Source organism: Psittacula echo (genome assembly GCF_963264785.1).
Source record: "Psittacula echo genome assembly, chromosome: 4".
Classification (NCBI taxonomy): Eukaryota; Metazoa; Chordata; class Aves; order Psittaciformes; family Psittacidae; genus Psittacula; species Psittacula echo.
Genome location: NC_137738.1, coordinates 16,312,069 through 16,329,528, shown reverse-complemented (window position 1 = coordinate 16,329,528; position 17,460 = coordinate 16,312,069).

Here is a 17,460-nt window from a genome sequence, read left to right as displayed (position 1 = left end):
GGTTAAAGAACATTAATAGCATTATAACCTTATTTATAGAGAGTTCATGCGTACAGCGCTTGGGTCTGCTTGAGGGAACAGGTCTGCTTAGTGTGAATCAAAGCGGCAGAACCACAGTGCTCCAGAAGTCCAGAGGGTCTGTCCCTTCCTAAAACAGAGCCTGTTGTTGCTGTAAGTTAGGGCTTCCTCTGCATAAAGTCATGCAGCACAATTATCATGCATTATTTCCTCTCCTAGACGGGTGGGAGAAGCAGCTCCAGGGTGTGCGTCCTGGCCCGCATCCAGTGCTGCCCTTGGCTCTGCCCGCCTGAGCAGTAACCACACCTGAGCTTTCTCTAATGACCCAAATGGAAAAGCTTCACGAGTTTGGGCTTGCCAGGGACTGGCAGGACTCGGTTCTCCAGTTGTGCTTGAGTTAACATTTCAGTTTATGTTTTCTGGTGCTCTCTTCTGCCCTTTGCTGTACTTACAGTGCAGTGTTATTGTTAGTGTTGTGTTGTTGGTTTGGATTATGGGGTTTTTTAACTGTTGAAGTCCAGCTAAAGGCCAAAGGATTTCTGTTTGGTTAATTTTTTACATTTTTGAGGCAGATAAAATGATTCAGATGAATATTTATACAGATACATTTCAATATGAAAAGTTAGATGCTTCTGGACTGGTGGCATTGCTGCGCTTATCAGGCTTAAGACAGTTACTGGGGTGTTCTTTTATGATTTTGCTTAAACTGTAATTCTAACTATATGTGTATATATGTGTAGGCTGGTTCTGATATTCCTGGTTGTATTCATCATGAATAAGTACACTGTTGCAGTTTATTTTTCCTGGACTGTGATACAAACCATTACAATGAGAATAGCAGGCAAACCATTAAGGCAACTCTGTAATAATGGCATCAGAAGTAGGCCCTCAAAGTTTATTTTTTCCCAAGCTACAGCAGCACATCGTGGTTTTTCCTTACTAGTAGATAGAAGGGATTTATTAATCTCTCTCTTTTATGAAACACAGAGAAAGCAAAAAAACTTCCAGCTGTGTCAGAAACTCAGCCAGCTTTAGTGTGTCTAACTCTGCCTGGTTACTTGAGTGCAAAGGCAGAAACTGTCTCTCTGCTATTACAGCTAACTCAAACTTTAATTTTGAAATGCTAGTTACTGAGCTCGAGGCATCATACCTGAAGTTAATGATTTGCACCACAGTTAAAGCATAAAACTTTAAAGATTTTGTGAGAAGCATTGGATTCACTTAAGACTTTTTCCCTTTCTTAGATGCCATAAGCAGCAGAACACAGAGGTGGGCTGTGGGTTGCCAGCAAGTTACTTCTGCCAGCTCTGCAGAAGTGACTGCGCTTAGTATATTCAAACTACTTCTCTCACTTCACGCGCCCACGGGGTGATTGATAGTGTTTGTTGTTTCCTCCCAGGTGGAAAGGTACTCCACTTTGTGTGTGCTATATTACTCAGGTGTGTATGTATTTAGATTGCAGTGATCTGGAAATTAACAATACAAAGGTAATGAAGACTTTCCGTTTAGGCAAACCATAAAATAGTATTTCTGTATATAATCATGACCATGTGTTTCAGTCCTGGCATGCATCAGGTAACTGATGCTTGGTACCTAGGACCATAAATATATATTTGGTTTCCTAAACAGTTTCTTTAAATCAATGGAGTTCACACTTCCTTTGTTATTGACTGAGTGGTAATACTGTTAGGGAGCAAAATACTTCCCTTAGAACAAGTGGCTTTTTTCAGCCTCCAATGTATTCCTTTTTGTGTCTGTATCAGAATTAAATATTAATCAAAATAAAGTAGGAAAGCTGCCATAATTTCCTGGTGAAACTCACTGCATTTTTAATCACAACTTGTTGGTGTCACTGGATTTCTGTTACTCTTAGGAGTACTAAAACCTGCAGAATATGAATTGATTTGGTTAACCACATTCGAAATGAGTCTATAGGAACAGCTTTTGTACTTAATATTGCTTCTATGGGACAGGATTATAACCATCAGGGTAGCTGCATCTTGGAATTAAATGTAAGTATGTACTATACACAGGTAGGTACCAAGCCTCAAATCCACACGTGCTCTCTAACTAAAATCCATGAGACCAGCATTTAGGGAGAAAATAGACTTGGAGATCTGCAAACTCAATTGGTCTCTAATGAATTATGATCTTACATAGAAAGGTGGGATTGGAGATGTCAGTATCTGCACACTTGTTAAATCAGTGAAATGAAGAATTTGGCTTGTAGTTCAGCAAGGTTCAAGCAAAACATAACAAAAATCTTGTTTGCTGTGCTCCCTTGTTCAGCATATAAATGATGCTTCAGGAATCTTGAAGTGAGTGCTGCAGGCTTTGCCTGGAAAGCATCAGAGGCAGAAAAAGAATTTTCAGCAGAACTCAAGAACCAAGGGTTAAAAATGGCATAAATTAATTAATGGTTGACCCATGGGCAGCTAAACTAGGGAGGCCTCATTTCCTATGGGTTTCTGTTTCTTCAGCCTCCCTGTCTGCTTTCCAACCCTCCCTCACCACCAGCCATCCCTGTCCTTTATTCCTCCAGCACCTGGCAGGTAGGACCCTTTGTGTGGCCAGGGCAGAGCTGCTGCATATGTGCTCACGGGCTGTCCCCATTTTGCACAGGGTTTGGAAGAATTTGACATTCATTGAGACCTCTGCCCTTGTGTAACATGGAGGATAAAGACCAAACAGATGACAGGCACACATTCATACAACACAGTTATGTTGTAACCTCATTTTCCTAAGGAACTGTATGGTTTTGAGTATCTGATATTTTTGGAGATTGGATATTTTGCTTATTTTTAAAAGCAAATAAAATGATGCATAGAAACAATCACAGGAAGGTGGCACCATGCTTTCGCTGAGTAAATAATCACAAAGCCATTCTGGATTGCCATAACCCACAACATACATATCCTAAACCTACTCCTATACCCCTTGGATTAGGCTGCACCTCAGACATTGAGAACTCAAAAAAGCAGAAGCCTGTAGCCAATAAGCCTGCCTTCCCTGTATGGTAGTGTCTAGGACTGCAGCATTTATGCCATCTAGACATACTAGCATTTGATAGAGAATTAAAATTTAAAGGAATGAATCCTACTTGACAAAACAAAGGATACCAGTTTCTCCCTGGGAATGATGCGGTTGATTTCAGTAGGATTGCAACTTTTTAATGTATTCCAGCATTTCGGAGCTGGGGGGTTCCCTTTAATAATATACGTCAGATTCCCTTTATAATGACTAACTAAAATTATAGGACCAACTCGACATAGCTGTGATACCCTCAGTATCCTGCAGCATAGCTGGCAGAGCAAGTACACACTTAATTTTCTTCACTTTGTTTTGCTTGCTTGCTTGTCACTTCAATTTGCCCCTGAGTGTTTGCCTTGCTCTCTTCCCACCCAGAAAGAATACTAGGGCTGGATAGTAAATGAGGGACAAAAATAGTATTAACATAAATAACACTGAGGTTTTGTGCATATGCCTTTTAAGAGAGTAACTTTGGAAAAAAAACATGTTGTGTAATTTGAAATTTTCTAGCTTTTATTAAACAAAATGACAATTATATCTTTGCATTTGTATTCAGATCAATGAAGCCAGAAGTGGGAGGTTTTCTCCATTTTGAAACTCATAAAGATGTGACTGAAAAGAATGATTTTCCCTTGCATTAAAATCTTAAATCATCATCAGAACATTCTTTTGTAGCAGAGATAATGTGCTTATCTCCTGTTCTCTATTTTACTCTCATCTCGCACGCATAACACAAGAAGCTTTAATCACATATTAATAATTTACAGATATTAACCTGGACCTAAATTATGTTCTTTTCTTTCACTTTGTCATATCTGGACTAAGAAAAGCACTTCTAGCAGTGGCAAAAATATTGGCATTGTCCCACAGCACCCAGAAATCAAAGGAAAGTGTAGCCAGGGCAATTGGTAAATTAAGGTTTTAGTCACATTGCGTGAACTCCAGCTCTCACCAAAGGGAGAGAAGCTGGAATTCCCTCCTGTTATATCTCTGTGCTATAAAATAGGATGTTGCTTTGTTGTTATGAAAGTTCTGAATTTATTACCTAATGCTACTTTCTGCTTGTCCTTTTGCTTGTTTTCCTCTATAATTGTGGGAATTTTCAGCCCACACAGCTTGACTCAGCATTTTTGTCTGGAAGCATATTGGGAACAGCTTTCTTCTGAGGTACCTGGCACTTACTGCTTCAGCTTGAGCATGCTAGAAATTCAGAAGACTTCAAAGGTGGGAGCTACTGCACTCAGATAAACTATAGTTTTAGAGGTGAGTAATCAGCTGATTACAAGACTATTTCAGTTGGCTTCCCTGTGATTCTGTTTTGCTGCTGTGTTGTTTTTCTTTACTCTTTCTAAATACTCTGTTATGGATCAGCTCCTACAAATTATTTAGAGGTGTCCTTCAGACTAGGCCTTTGACAAGCTTTAAATTTAGTTCTTATGGGTTTCACTGGGTTATCAGGTCACTGCTTATTGTGAATCTAAGTCACTGAGACTTGAGTGATTCAGAGAACCTGACTGACTCACAAAAGCTGAGAGTATTCAAGTTGCTATGGTCTGGCCATAACTGTCCTAAGAAGGAGTTAAATATCACAAAGAGCTGGGAATCCCCATGTCAGAGTTCTGCACCAGGGTTATTAGATTCCAAGTCATCACAAATGCTTGTTTTTCCCAAAAACACATACACCCTTCTGACCTCTCTGATTTTCTGGTATAAACGAAGAATCTTTTAATGATAATCAGAGTCAAGTATCAGTTCCAGAAAGCCATCACTATGCATTATAGGCACTTATGCACATTAGAAAACAAAACAAAGCAAGCAATCTACCATTTTCCAGGATTAATTCTATGAAACATTGTATGGGTGGTTCATAAGTGGACAGAATGTTGCACTAATATGTGACTGCATGGCAATTAAGCTTAATTAGGGAAGGGTTTGAAAAAGACAGATGAAAGTAAGTTATGGGAATGAAAGCAACTGTGCTTTTGGGGACCACATTCTGCTACGCTGGTTACCCTTATATGCCCTTAATGCTTGGCTCTTTGGTTTAGTTTAGCATTGCCTCTGTTCTACATGGAGTAACAGAGGTAACAGTGAATGTGGATGTTTATGTGTGTGTGCTCTGGGGAAATTTCTGCACAATTTGAAATTTTCAGTGCTTTCACTGAGTATCTGATTCTGATTCCAGGGATTTTCCCTGATGGGAAGAGCCTGGTAGGAAGACCTGGAGTAGTTGCCAGGCTTCCATGCTGCATGGTTCAGGGGCATGCCATCAGTCTCTTTCAGAGCAAAGGACTTCACGGTTTCTGTGCTCAGAGTCAGACTGTTTCAGTGCTAGGTATCTATTCCCTCTCCAAGAGAAGTTTAAAGAAAACCAAATTTAACATGTTGAAATCCTCAATAAAACCAAATTGCTTTTTTCTGCTCTGGCCTAGTTGGCTATTACTGCAGGCACCATTCTCTGGTATGCTGTGTTATACTGGGTTTTATACAATTATGGAAAATAATTAAGTAGAAAAGCAGGGAAAAACATGCTTTGCAAGCAGCAGTCAGCCTTTGTTAGCTTGGATAGTGTTTGGCATTGCTTTCCTCCAGGACACTGGGATGCTTTTTTTTCCTCTCATGAGCTTTTTACGTCCAAGATGAAATACGTATTCTGTGGACAGTTTATTTAGGAAAACACCAGTTTCACATGAGGAGTTCTCAGGGAATTTATATGTGGAAATCATGTATGGGTACAGGGAAACGCCACTTAAAAAGAATGACTACATGGTTAGCAGCTGTGATTTATGTGCATTCCTTTTTAATCAAGAAATGTGTGTTCAGACCAATCTTTTCTTTTTTCATTGCAGCTCAGCAAGGTGCCCTTGACTGCAGTTGTTTCACCTTCCCATTCTCTTTGTTTTTGAAAACAAGAAAGCTAAACCTAGCACTTTGTGTTTTCAGTTACAAAGGTTATTCATATGTGAAGGTGAAGCACACCTTTCTCTACTGAAGAAAGCTGAAGTAAGTGTTGATAAAAGTATCACACATAAAAGACCATGTCAAAAATGAAAACAGGGAGACGGATTCCTGAGCTCTGTGTGTTCGATCTATGTTTACCTGCACATACACAGATGTAAAATGCACAAATGATGTGTGTGAATGTTTCCTACAGGTCAGATTTTGTGGAAATCAAATTACAAATTTTATCCCTAGAAAGGATTCTCTCACAAAGCCTCTAGGTGAGAATCTCATTTTTATTTAGCACAAAGTGCTGTTTCTGAAGAGCTCCCTTAGCTGGGCAGCCTTGCTCAGATCCTCTACTTGCTTCCACATGTGTAGCTGGAAAGTGATTGTTCAGCTAAAGAGTTGCAGGACCGTGAAATAATGAGAAGCTCCAGGGTATGCCTGGATCTGTGGTAACATAACACTTGCAAGGGGAGCTGGCACAGTCTCCTTGGCAGAGTTGTTACAAGCCCTCCATAGACTCATTCTTTCATGGAAATTATTAGATATTGGTGAAAGGCTGAAGTGGTTATGAAGGAGTAGGTGAAGAAGCCATTTCCCCACTAAGATCTTAAAACCAGTGTTTATTCCTGTTAGGTGACCAAAACATCACTCATCTGTCATTTTGACGATAGCCACCTTCTTTTCATCTCTTTGACTGCCTGAAATGCTCTGCCCCACACCTCTTTTCAACATGCTGTAAGTGTTGATCCAGCAGGTTTCCTGGGATCTGCTGGCACCTTCTGGAGCAGGCAAACCTCTGGGAGTCACTGAGATGGACTCCAGAGGGAATTCTCTGAGTTGAATCGATTAGTCAGGCCAAAAGCTGGCATGTAGCTTTTGACCAGTTAATGACAGGGAGAATGCACCTGGATTGGTACTGGCTACTTAACAAGAATCTACATGGCATCAGGATGTGGCCTTCTATGATTTGATATTTTTTAAGGTATATTTGATGCCAGGATGTTGCAATGTTACCTGTTGGAACATCCCGGGAAAAGTAAGTTTTTCAGCTCAGAGTTTGAGAGACCTGTGACAGCAGCTGGAGCTATTCTCTCTGCCCTTCCCCCAACACCACAAGCCTTCACAAGGCATTAGAGCCAGAGAAATTGAGGCATATGAAAGGAACCTGCTGAAAAAATACACTAGAGGATCAAACAAGTCCATTATTTCCAGTGTTCTAGTAGATGCATTTCAGTCCCTATTTCTGCAAGAGATGTTTGTTATTTACTGGTGAAGGAATATTGCTGGTATATTTTTCCTCCTTCTACCCTACCCTACCATTCCACTTTCCCCACCTCCTTCCCTCTCTTGTGGCTTTCCCGTGTAAGTGGCCACAGGAACCCCCTGCTTGGGATCCAGGAGCACTGCATCACCGCTGGCCCAAGGTGAACCTCAGCAACAAACACCTTGATCTCAATTTCCCAGCACCCTGCCCTGCCAGCAGCAGGAGGAAACTTCAGTATATGTTAATAATGTGTGGAGGGTGGCCAAAATGTTTTGTGAGCGTTCTGGTTTGAAAGGGTAATGAAGCTGCCTCTTTCTCAGTGAGCTGGCACAGGAGCAGGCTAAACCACTGGGGAGCATGTTTCAAAGGAGAAGTACAGAGCACAAACTCCCTGGGTTTTGCACTTCCACTGGGGGCTGAGCTTTGCCTCTTTCCACCTTTTTCCAGGCTGACTGCTCTCTGTCACACAAAGGAGTCGTGGATGGGAGAGGGTGAGTGGCTGTTTCTGTGGATTAGCTTCAGACTGAGAGTTACACTGGGAAGCATTTCTTAGTTTATACCAAAATAGTGAATTTTTTAACATGTAAAGTAAACCCAGAAAGTTATTCCTATAAATCTGGTTTAAAATCTACCTATTTATGAACTCGGAGCAAAAGAAACATCCACAATGCTACAAGCACAGCCAGATTCTTTGGGCTTGTTTCAAAAATCTTATTCTTTTTGTCATTTCTCTCTGACCTCCTCCCTGCTAGTCCCAGGATGAAAAGCGAGCCAAAGCTTTGCTGAGAAATGGGCTGAGCCACTGCCGACCTTTGCAAATCCAACTTCTTCAAAGTGAGAGCTAATCGACATGTTCCCACACTGTGTATTGCTGAGACTTACGATGCAATTCAAGGAATTAATTCACTGTGATGCAATCTCATTTTGAATCCAGTTCTCTTGCTATGTATCAGAGGGTGAGGGAAGCAGAGTGTCGTACAAGTTATGAAGAACAGTCACACACAGGTTTCACAAACCATGTAAGTCTGTCTTTGACGGATTTTGTACTTTGGAGGGGTTCTTCCCTTACAATTTAAAATGCATTAGCTTCTCCCCGCTTCTATTTTCCTCCCCCTCTAAGAGAGAGAGACATTTTCCAGTGATTTAAAAGGAAACTAAGCCCATAAGAGTTTGTACTGAATAATCTGCAAATAAAGAAAAAAAAAAATGGTTGTCTGAGGGTATTATCTGAGGGGTAAGTGAGGTGCCTGTCTGGAGAGATCGATGTGCACAGGATAGGTGAATGGAAAGTGATTCAAGGAGAGCTTTAAAATTGATATCTAAAATTCAGATTCTCTCTCTCACTTATGGGATCTGGCATGAATGCTGCTCCTGTTTTACAGTGGTAAGAACAGTCCAGTCTGTGTTTTGCAGTCTCTGCTAGGTACCAAAAGAATGCCTGAAGGATCCACGCAGGAAAAGCGTGTTGGCATTCCTAACCTAAATCCTATACTCTTGTTTTAACATTTGCATGCAGACTGGCCTCTTTGCTCTGTTTTCCAGAAGGAGCTGTACTTTGTTTGTGCAGCTGACCCCAAAGCAGGGTAGCCTGATGCACCAAACAGGAGCGAGTAGCAATGCACTGCAGCCTGCTTATGTGTCTCGAGAGGTGCCTGTTTGAGTTATGCTGCTGCTTTTTGTCTAGGGCAAAAGGGACAGAAGAGGTCTCTTGTTCCTCATTTAATTACTGTGGGGCATGTATCACAGGTAGCACATCTCAAAGCCCTTTCATCAGTGCCGAAGAGAGGAGCTGTGTCATTCCCACTGAAGGGTTGGGTTTGGTGTGCCTTGCTGGGGAGCCATGGGAAACCATGGCATGGCAAACAGCAGCTAAGCTGCTCCATGCTTGGTGCCTTTCCACAGCCCTCCAAGCATGCGGTGTACCTGCCCAGTGTGGTTATACAGTAGAACCAGAAATATTGCAAACTATTTATTTATTTCACTGTTGTCTTCATTGCACAAGTGTCATTCCATTAGAGCTGACGTAATGGAGAATCAGGCCCTTGGGCTAATGGGCTAAACTATGCGCTGGCTGTGTAAGCTGAAGACTTTCAATGCTCTCATTTTCTAGTTGTCCCTAGCAGAGCAAATGAAAATATATCATTGTTCTCAAGACTGCTGAATAAAGCAAGTCCTTTTTTAAATTTTAGTTCCTTCATCATGAATAGTAAGTTTAATCCATTCATGGCTGGTTTATGAAAAAGCCTGCTAACTAACCAGATCTGGAGAGCTCACTTTCTCAGCAAGTATTGCAGTAAGAGAATTGTTTGTGTTTTCATTGCTTTCTCAGTATTTTTGTTATTCTCTTTCCCAGGATGTGATTAAATTCTCTAGTCTTCTGGACATCAAAGATTTTGGAGAAGAGATTGTATGAACTGGATAGGTAACAGCTGTTACAGATGGATTTGCTGGTGGAAAGGGGAGAGGGCTAATTTGTTTTTATGTGCTTCCTCCCGCTGCTGGCACCTTTCACTGTGGCACACTGTTCCTATCCTGTGACAAGTAATGGCTTTGCACAGAAGGAGTCCTTGTCTACAGGCTTACACCTGCCTTTGGGTTTCAGTGTTGTTTATAAGTAACTTTTCCAAATGCCTTCATCATAGCTCTTTCACCTGCTCTTCCAGTAGTTTAATTGAGTTAATAACACTGATTGACAGATTTTAATTTCTGACTTTTTAAAGTCAAAATGTTTTGTTTACTCCACTTCTGGATATTTTGGGACACTTTAAAATGGATTTATTTCTGTGAAATGAATTCCTCAAAAAAGGCTACACAGGTCTGAAACAGAGTTTCAGCCTGAATAAAATGCAGTGTTTCTGCTGTGAGCTGCCATTTAACATGGGAATGAAGATTTGCATAAATTTTCTGTATTTCCTCATCTGGTGCAAAGTTCCTTGAGCTCCTCTTTTAGACTACTCACTGTTTAGGAAAGATCTTGGAAGAGAAATGGTGATTTGTAGTGTTGCAAAATATTAGCTGGTAAAACAGATTGTGCATAATGATATGATTTTACTATGCCAACAATATCTGCTCTTATTCAGCTAAGAGTAAAGAGACCTACAGTTTTAATCAGATTCAAAGAAAGTTACGCTACTACTTCTTTTTCTTACTTTAGGTTTGTACATACTTTCACATATGCATGTTGTGAGTTTAAGCACTTAGCCTCATGTTCTCCAAGCTTCAGCAAAAGACAACATTTTCAATATATAATGTCTGAAAAAGATGTCCTATGCTGTATAAATATTATAAGACATCTAGTCTAATCCAAAAATTCAAGGGTGACTGGTATGTTCTCAATCTAGTCTTCCTGAGGTAGTCTAGATTAATATTTTCTCCTTCCCTGCTTTGAGCAATATCAGAATCCATTACTGTTGCAGCGAGGAGACTCTGGCTTTACCCAGTCTGTGAGGATCTATCCTCAGACCTTTGCAAAAGCACTCAGAATCTTACAGAGTTTGAACCTTTTCTGCAGGCTGGCCTGGGGGCACTGGGCACCTCTTCTGGGAGAACACTAGGGGAGGAGATAGTCTGTGTCAAAGGCTGCTTGGGCTGCTGTCGGAAAAATGAATCCTGGCTAGAGACTGAAAGAATGGGAGCCATGTCCAAAAAACTATCCCTAATGGGATTTGGAGTTTTGTTTGTTGTTGGGTTATTTTCTTACATCTCTTTTGTTTGCTCCCTGACTTATGCTCTGTATATTTCAAACAAATAGCCCCAGAAAGGGAGGAATTCCCTTTAAAAAATAGCTACTGAGCTCTTGTACAAAGCACAGAATATTGTTTTCTGCACAACCAGTGGAGAAGTGAGAACAGCTCTGTCAATGTCAAGACAAAATTCTTCATCTTTATTGAGCATTTATAGACTGTGCAGTAAAGATCAGACTACAAAGCCAAAGGCAAAACTGCAGAGGAAGTTCAATGCTAGGTGGGCAGTTTGCTGCAGGAGCAGAGAAGTAAGCCTTACCCATTGCTCCTCTTGTAGTGGGCATTTGCCATTCAACTGGCACTGTAAACACACTAAAGAGGTTTTATCACAAAGAAGAGTCTGGAAAGGCATCAGTTTGCTCAACTGAAGGAGCTGGCAGGATTTAAACACCATAAACAAAACCACTACAATGATGGTTTTCCCTTAGGTTCATTTTGTATGACTATAGTCTAAAGCCAAAACCATTTCAATAACTTGCAAAGCTGAAAGCTTATCAGTTTATCAAAATGGGCTCCAGCTCACTGAGGGATTGCAAGAAATATGCCCTTCTCCTTTAGGATGCTGTTAATAGGTTTTCTTTGCTTACTAACTTATTAAAACTTTTATTTGATTTGAAGGGTAGTAGCTAATTGAGGAAGATCCTTGGTTTTAATTCAATGAAAACAAGTTTGCTGTGTACAGTTCATGCAAATAGGGAGAGAAAAAGGTGTCTGACTAATCATGAAAGTTATGGTGAGATCTAGATTGCAGGGTCTGCTTTACACATAGCCTATTCCATATGCCAAGTAAGGACTCATGCAGGTGAATGTCACCCTAACAGCCTACTTACACTGAAAAATTACTCCTGTTATCTTGAGTTCCTCAGGTCACGTGCTAACACACACAGAATTAAGCACACTTAGTGCTTGTACATCGGCAAAGGCTGGTGTAAGTCACAACCTTTTAATGGTGTGTTACAGGACAACCAGAAGAGGAACCTAAGAATCAGCAGGAGCATGTGCAAGTGATCACTCCAAAAGATTAACAACCTATGAACACAACAGGTACTTCAGCTGCAGTAGCTCACAGACTACTGTAGTTTTTAAAGTGTCTCCTTCTCTGGGGACATCTAAAACCCACCTGGACACAATCCTGTGCAACCTGGTGTAGGTGAACCTGCTTTAGCATGGAGGTTGGACTAGATGATCTTGAGAGGTCCCTTTCAAACCCAAGAATTCTGTGATTCTGATTCTCTAAGCATTTCCCACAAAAGAATACTTATTTGTGGTGACTTTAAAATGTTATAACACTGTTCTGAAGCAGTACAGAAATGGTGATGTTTAATGTGTATAATGAACAGGGAATTAAAGTTCTATGTCTCAATAACTCCACCATGAACATGTGTAATATTTTTCCTCTCACATAGTTGCACCTTCATAAAACCTGTGAAACTGTAGCTTGCAGAGAAAGGATAAAAGTATAGGGCAAATTTATCTAACCAGAGATGTATTGCTTATAGGAATAAATAATCTATGGATTGTGTACTTGGTCATAGGCACTTGGACAGGCACTTTTCAAATGAGTTTAATTATGTTTCAATGTTTACAGCTTGTGTCTTTCTTTGAGTATTACATCCAGAGATAATTTTAGATCACAACCTGCTTGTAGGCTTAGGTGTGGGGAATGTTTGAAAGAAAATGAAAATTTGATTAGTTATCATAGCTTGTAACTCCAAAGCATTCAAGCTTGAATTTCTTGGTATTTGCTTTTTGTGTTAAAGAATTTATTCTTTCTATGAATTTCTGTCTGTAGTTTTGCCATTTCTGTTCCTGTAAATACATATATTCTCATGTAGTTTAGGAAAGAATGATAGCATTACAGGGATTTTGGACAGATTTTGAGCTTTGCTATGTTGCTAGAACATCTCAGAATTTCCAGAGGTCTCAGATGGGTTGTTCCAGATTTACAGTTGTGTAACTGCACAGAATTGAATCCATTTACATTTGTTTCAGAGCTAACGCTTTAGTCATCCAGGTCCCTGAACTGGTTATCCAGTCCAGTTCTTCAGTAGTGTTGCACTCACAACTTTTATGGATCTCATGTAAAATTAGATGATGGTAAAAAGGTATAAACCCAGCTTTTCAAGATGGAAACTGCTGATATTTTATATTCATTTCTAGATATATTATGACACTAGTGCCCTTTGGGAAAGTTCTGATTTACAAAATATGACCTTATGGTGTGTTTTATCTTATTGGCTTCTTGCCATATTGCCAGAATGCAGCGTATTCAAACAGAGGCAACCAAAATGTAGGCTTCATAAGCCTATGCATGCAGAGAAAGAGTGCAAAGCTGGTTTTCATTTTCTAGAAACAGATCATGGTTACAGTATACCTCCAACTGAATGTCTTTTTATTAATGGTTTTGTGGTTTTGATTTTGATTGGGGTTTTTTGTTTAATGTTTTTGAGGCATATGTATCATATGCTCACAGGAAAAGTCCAAGTTTTTGAAGTTTTCTTAGAGTGAATGTAATGCTTTTGAAAGCTTTACTGGAAACCATCATTCTCTGTCTGCTAACAAATACAGCACCTCCAACCCTTTCTGCAGTCTTTGTGAAAGATCCCTTAAGAAAGAGACCCCTGAGTGCCTGGCTCAGGAGGTATTATTCTTGAGAAGAAAAGATGGACTCTTTGCTCCTATGCTAAGTTTCTAAGACTATCAAAAAAATTCTGTGTGAGAAAGGCCAACTTAAGAAATAATATCCTGAAGAAGATATTAACTTATGAAAGCATATTTTATTACTAACCTTTATGAACAGCTGTTAGTTTTCAAACTTCTGTGTAGTTCAGCTGAACTGTCAATTCCCTGCCCTCAGTAATTTAAACCCTATATTTTCTATAGAACTATCCTGCATTATGCAAAATGTTATTAGCAGAAGAGGAGAAAAAAGGGATTCTGATCAGAAATCAGAACTGCCTCAGTAAAAGCCTGGTTCAAATATGCAATGAATGGGGGTTAAATTGCCAGGGGCAATCTGTGGGCAGTTCTTGGGAGATCACTTACAATAATCTGGATTTTCAGGAAAAGCTGTGAAGATCAGCCACTCAGCAACGCTGGTTCTTACCTTGAGAATCAACATATTTTTCTCCTTGCTATCTTTTCATCTCCTTTCACCTAGCTATATTTATAAAATTATAAATTGGCAATAGATGGATATAGATACAGTCATTTCACTTTTTTGCTCTCTTTTTATTCATATTTTATTTCTGTTGAAGAAATGCAAATATTATATTCACTTCTCAGATGATTTTTCATACAAACAGGATTTGAATGGCTAAAAGTTAAAAAGCTGATTTTGCCAAACCTCTGGTGGTGTGGACTCTTCTTGTTTATTTGTATTTAGGCTCCTGTGATAATATTCTGGTAAGATCTGAGACGGGATTTCATTTCCAAGAAGTAGATTGGACATCACTGGAAGTGGAATACTCAGTACGACTTCTCAGGTGATAAGACAGGGATAAGATAACTCAGTGAAACAGCAAGATGTATTCAGCAGTTTTGCAGAAAGGATTATCTTTCTGAGAGTGTTCAACCCAGATAGAACCAGGAAGTTTAATCATTGTTTAGAAATTCATGCCCTCCTGAAACCTGGTCACTGTCTAGGTCAGGAGTTACACGAGGCTAGGCAAGGTTCACATCCTGATGGTTCACCATCCATAGGTGAAAAAGCTGATATGAAGCTGATAAGAGCACCTGATATGCAGCTAGTATACAGTTCATTTATTCTGAACTTTGCTAAGTACTGCATTTTTAAAATCTTCCTCTTTTTCAGCCTGAACAGTATTTCTCTGGCAACACCTTTTATGTGCCTTTAGAGCTGTGCCCAACAACTAGTTTTGCTCTTGTTTCTGGAGCATTGTCTACAATTTCTGCCAAGGTATTGGCATACATTAAGAACTATGCATTTGTTGAAATCGAGGCTTATTTCAATTTTGTAGGCTTATTCAATAATCATCAATTAAGCATGATTCAGATGCTCGTACAGGAGATGGATTACTTTATGTAACAGCTTCGAGTCTTAGTCTTACCAAGGTGAGTCTGCAGTAATTCTTTTAAGTAGAGCTGACTCCACAGTTTGCCTCTCTGTTAATTTGACTACAGTGATGGAGCTGTTATGCATATTAGACAAGTTAGACCAGCAATGTGGTATCTGGTCCTACATTAGCTTAGCAGGAAGAGGGTGAATTTGGCAGCTTGAAGACCCTCTTACTTTCACTCAGAAAATCATTTGAAAAAAAGCATGTCAGTTCCTCTCTGTTTTGACAGAGATGGTTAACCTCCAAACAGCTTCCTTTATTAATAATTTCTCTGTTAGAATGTAATGCGTGTTTAGTACTTAGAAAATGTGTATTTCACGAACTTCCTTGCTGACTGAGAAGCTTTGGTTACTTTTTTCTTTCAAAACAGATACATATCCTTACCTTCCCAGATGGACAAAGCCAATGAAGAATAATCATTCTTATAATCTTTCTGAAATATCAAAATTCTCATGGCAGAACATACCAAACCATCCAGTGAGAAAGCAGGCCATGTGAATAGCCTTTCTGAATTCCTAATTGTTTGCTCTGGCAGTTCCCAGTGAAGAAGCCTGTTGTCTTTGGAAAGCTATGTTTGTTTTGTATTTGAACAGTATGTGTCTTTAATTTTCAGCCCTAGCCACAGGGATAAGTATCACAAACGTCCGCTTGAAGGCCTTTTGCTCTTAGGAACCCAATATATACTTGGCAGCCTCTTTAACAGTGGGACTGAGGGGAGAATCAAAGTTGACTCATTGCCTTATACCCCCTCAGGGAGAAGAGAGAATAAAAAGGGCAATTGCTGCTTCCTTCTGTTGCCTGAAGCAAGTCTTTCCTGTTTTGCAGAGAATAAACTAATGCCATATTCTGAAACAGTCTGCCCTCTATAAGAACAAATTATTCCATCTAGTACCATACAGCAATTCTGGAGCTTGGCTTCCTTGTGTACCCGTGTGGTCCTGAGTGGAGTTCAGAAATACATAACCCCACACATAAGAAGAAACAGACACATCTTCCATTCGAGACTCAGCTTCGACAGAATCTACTGTCATGTTCTTCAGCTCAATGTGCAGTAAACTCTAATGAAATTGAATTTGTAGAGTGCTGTGTACTCTTTCAGATGGAGAGACTGCAGAGCATGTTTATTGTGCCCAAGCTGTTAACATATTCTAATCTCCTATTGTAGGATTAGGACTACTACAAGTGATCATCACCGTATAACTTTCAGTGAAGGTATGTTCATTACTCTGCCTGTGGATATAACGTCCCAAATATTCCCCTTCATATGCCTCATGAAATGAAATAGTCATTAGTGACTTGGTAACATCATAATATATAGGGGAAGCCCAAGCCCAAAGGTATGCATTTGATCAAAATTAAGCAGGATGCCAGATGAGCTTTGATTCATTTTAGAAATGTTGCTAGCAGAGCTCCAAGCTCTCATCAAGTGATGCCAAGATATTTGCTCATGTCTCCATCGCCCCTTATCTCAAGTGATGCAACTGCCAGAAATAATTTTCCTTAATACAAAAACTTCACACATTTTGCACAGTGCTTTTTCCTGTATAAATCTCATCAGTATATGTTTCCCTTCATTTGTGTTCGACACTGTCCCGCGTGATATTCTTATACAAAATTGGAGAGACATCAGCTTGATAGATGGACCACTCGGTGGAGAAAGAACTGGCTGGATGGCTGCACGCAAAGAGTTGTGGTCAATGGCTCAATGTCCACCTCGAGACCGGTAATGAGTGGATTTTCTCAGGGATCGGTGTTGGGACCGATATTGTTCAACATCTTTGTCGGTGACATGGACAGTGGGATTGAGTGCGCCCTCAGCAAGTTTGCTGATGACACCAAGCTGTGTGGTTCGGTTGGTACGCCGGAGGGAAGGAATGCCATCCACAGGGACCTCGACACACTTGTGAGGTGGGCTGATGCCAACCTGATGAAGTTTAACCATGCCAAGTGCAAGGTCCTACACCTGGGTCGGAGCAATCCCAGGCACGGCTACAGGTTGGGCAGAGAAGAGATTCAGAGCAGCCCTGCAGAGAAAGACTTGGGGGTGTTGGTTGATGAGAAAATGAACATGAGCCAGCTTCAGTGTGCGCTCGCAGCCCAGAGAGCCAACCGTATCCTGGGCTGCATCAAAAGCAGTGTGACCAGCAGATCTAAGGAGGTGATCCTGCTCCTCTACTCTGTTCTCGTGAGACCTCACTTGGAGTATTGTGTGCAGTTCTGGTGTCCTCAACATCAAAAGGACATGGAACTGTTGGAACAAGTCCAGAATAGGGCCACGAGGATGATCAGGGGACTGGAGCACCTCCCGTATGAAGATAGGCTGAGAAAGTTGGGGCTGTTCAGCCTGGAGAAGAGGAGGCTGCGTGGAGACTTCATA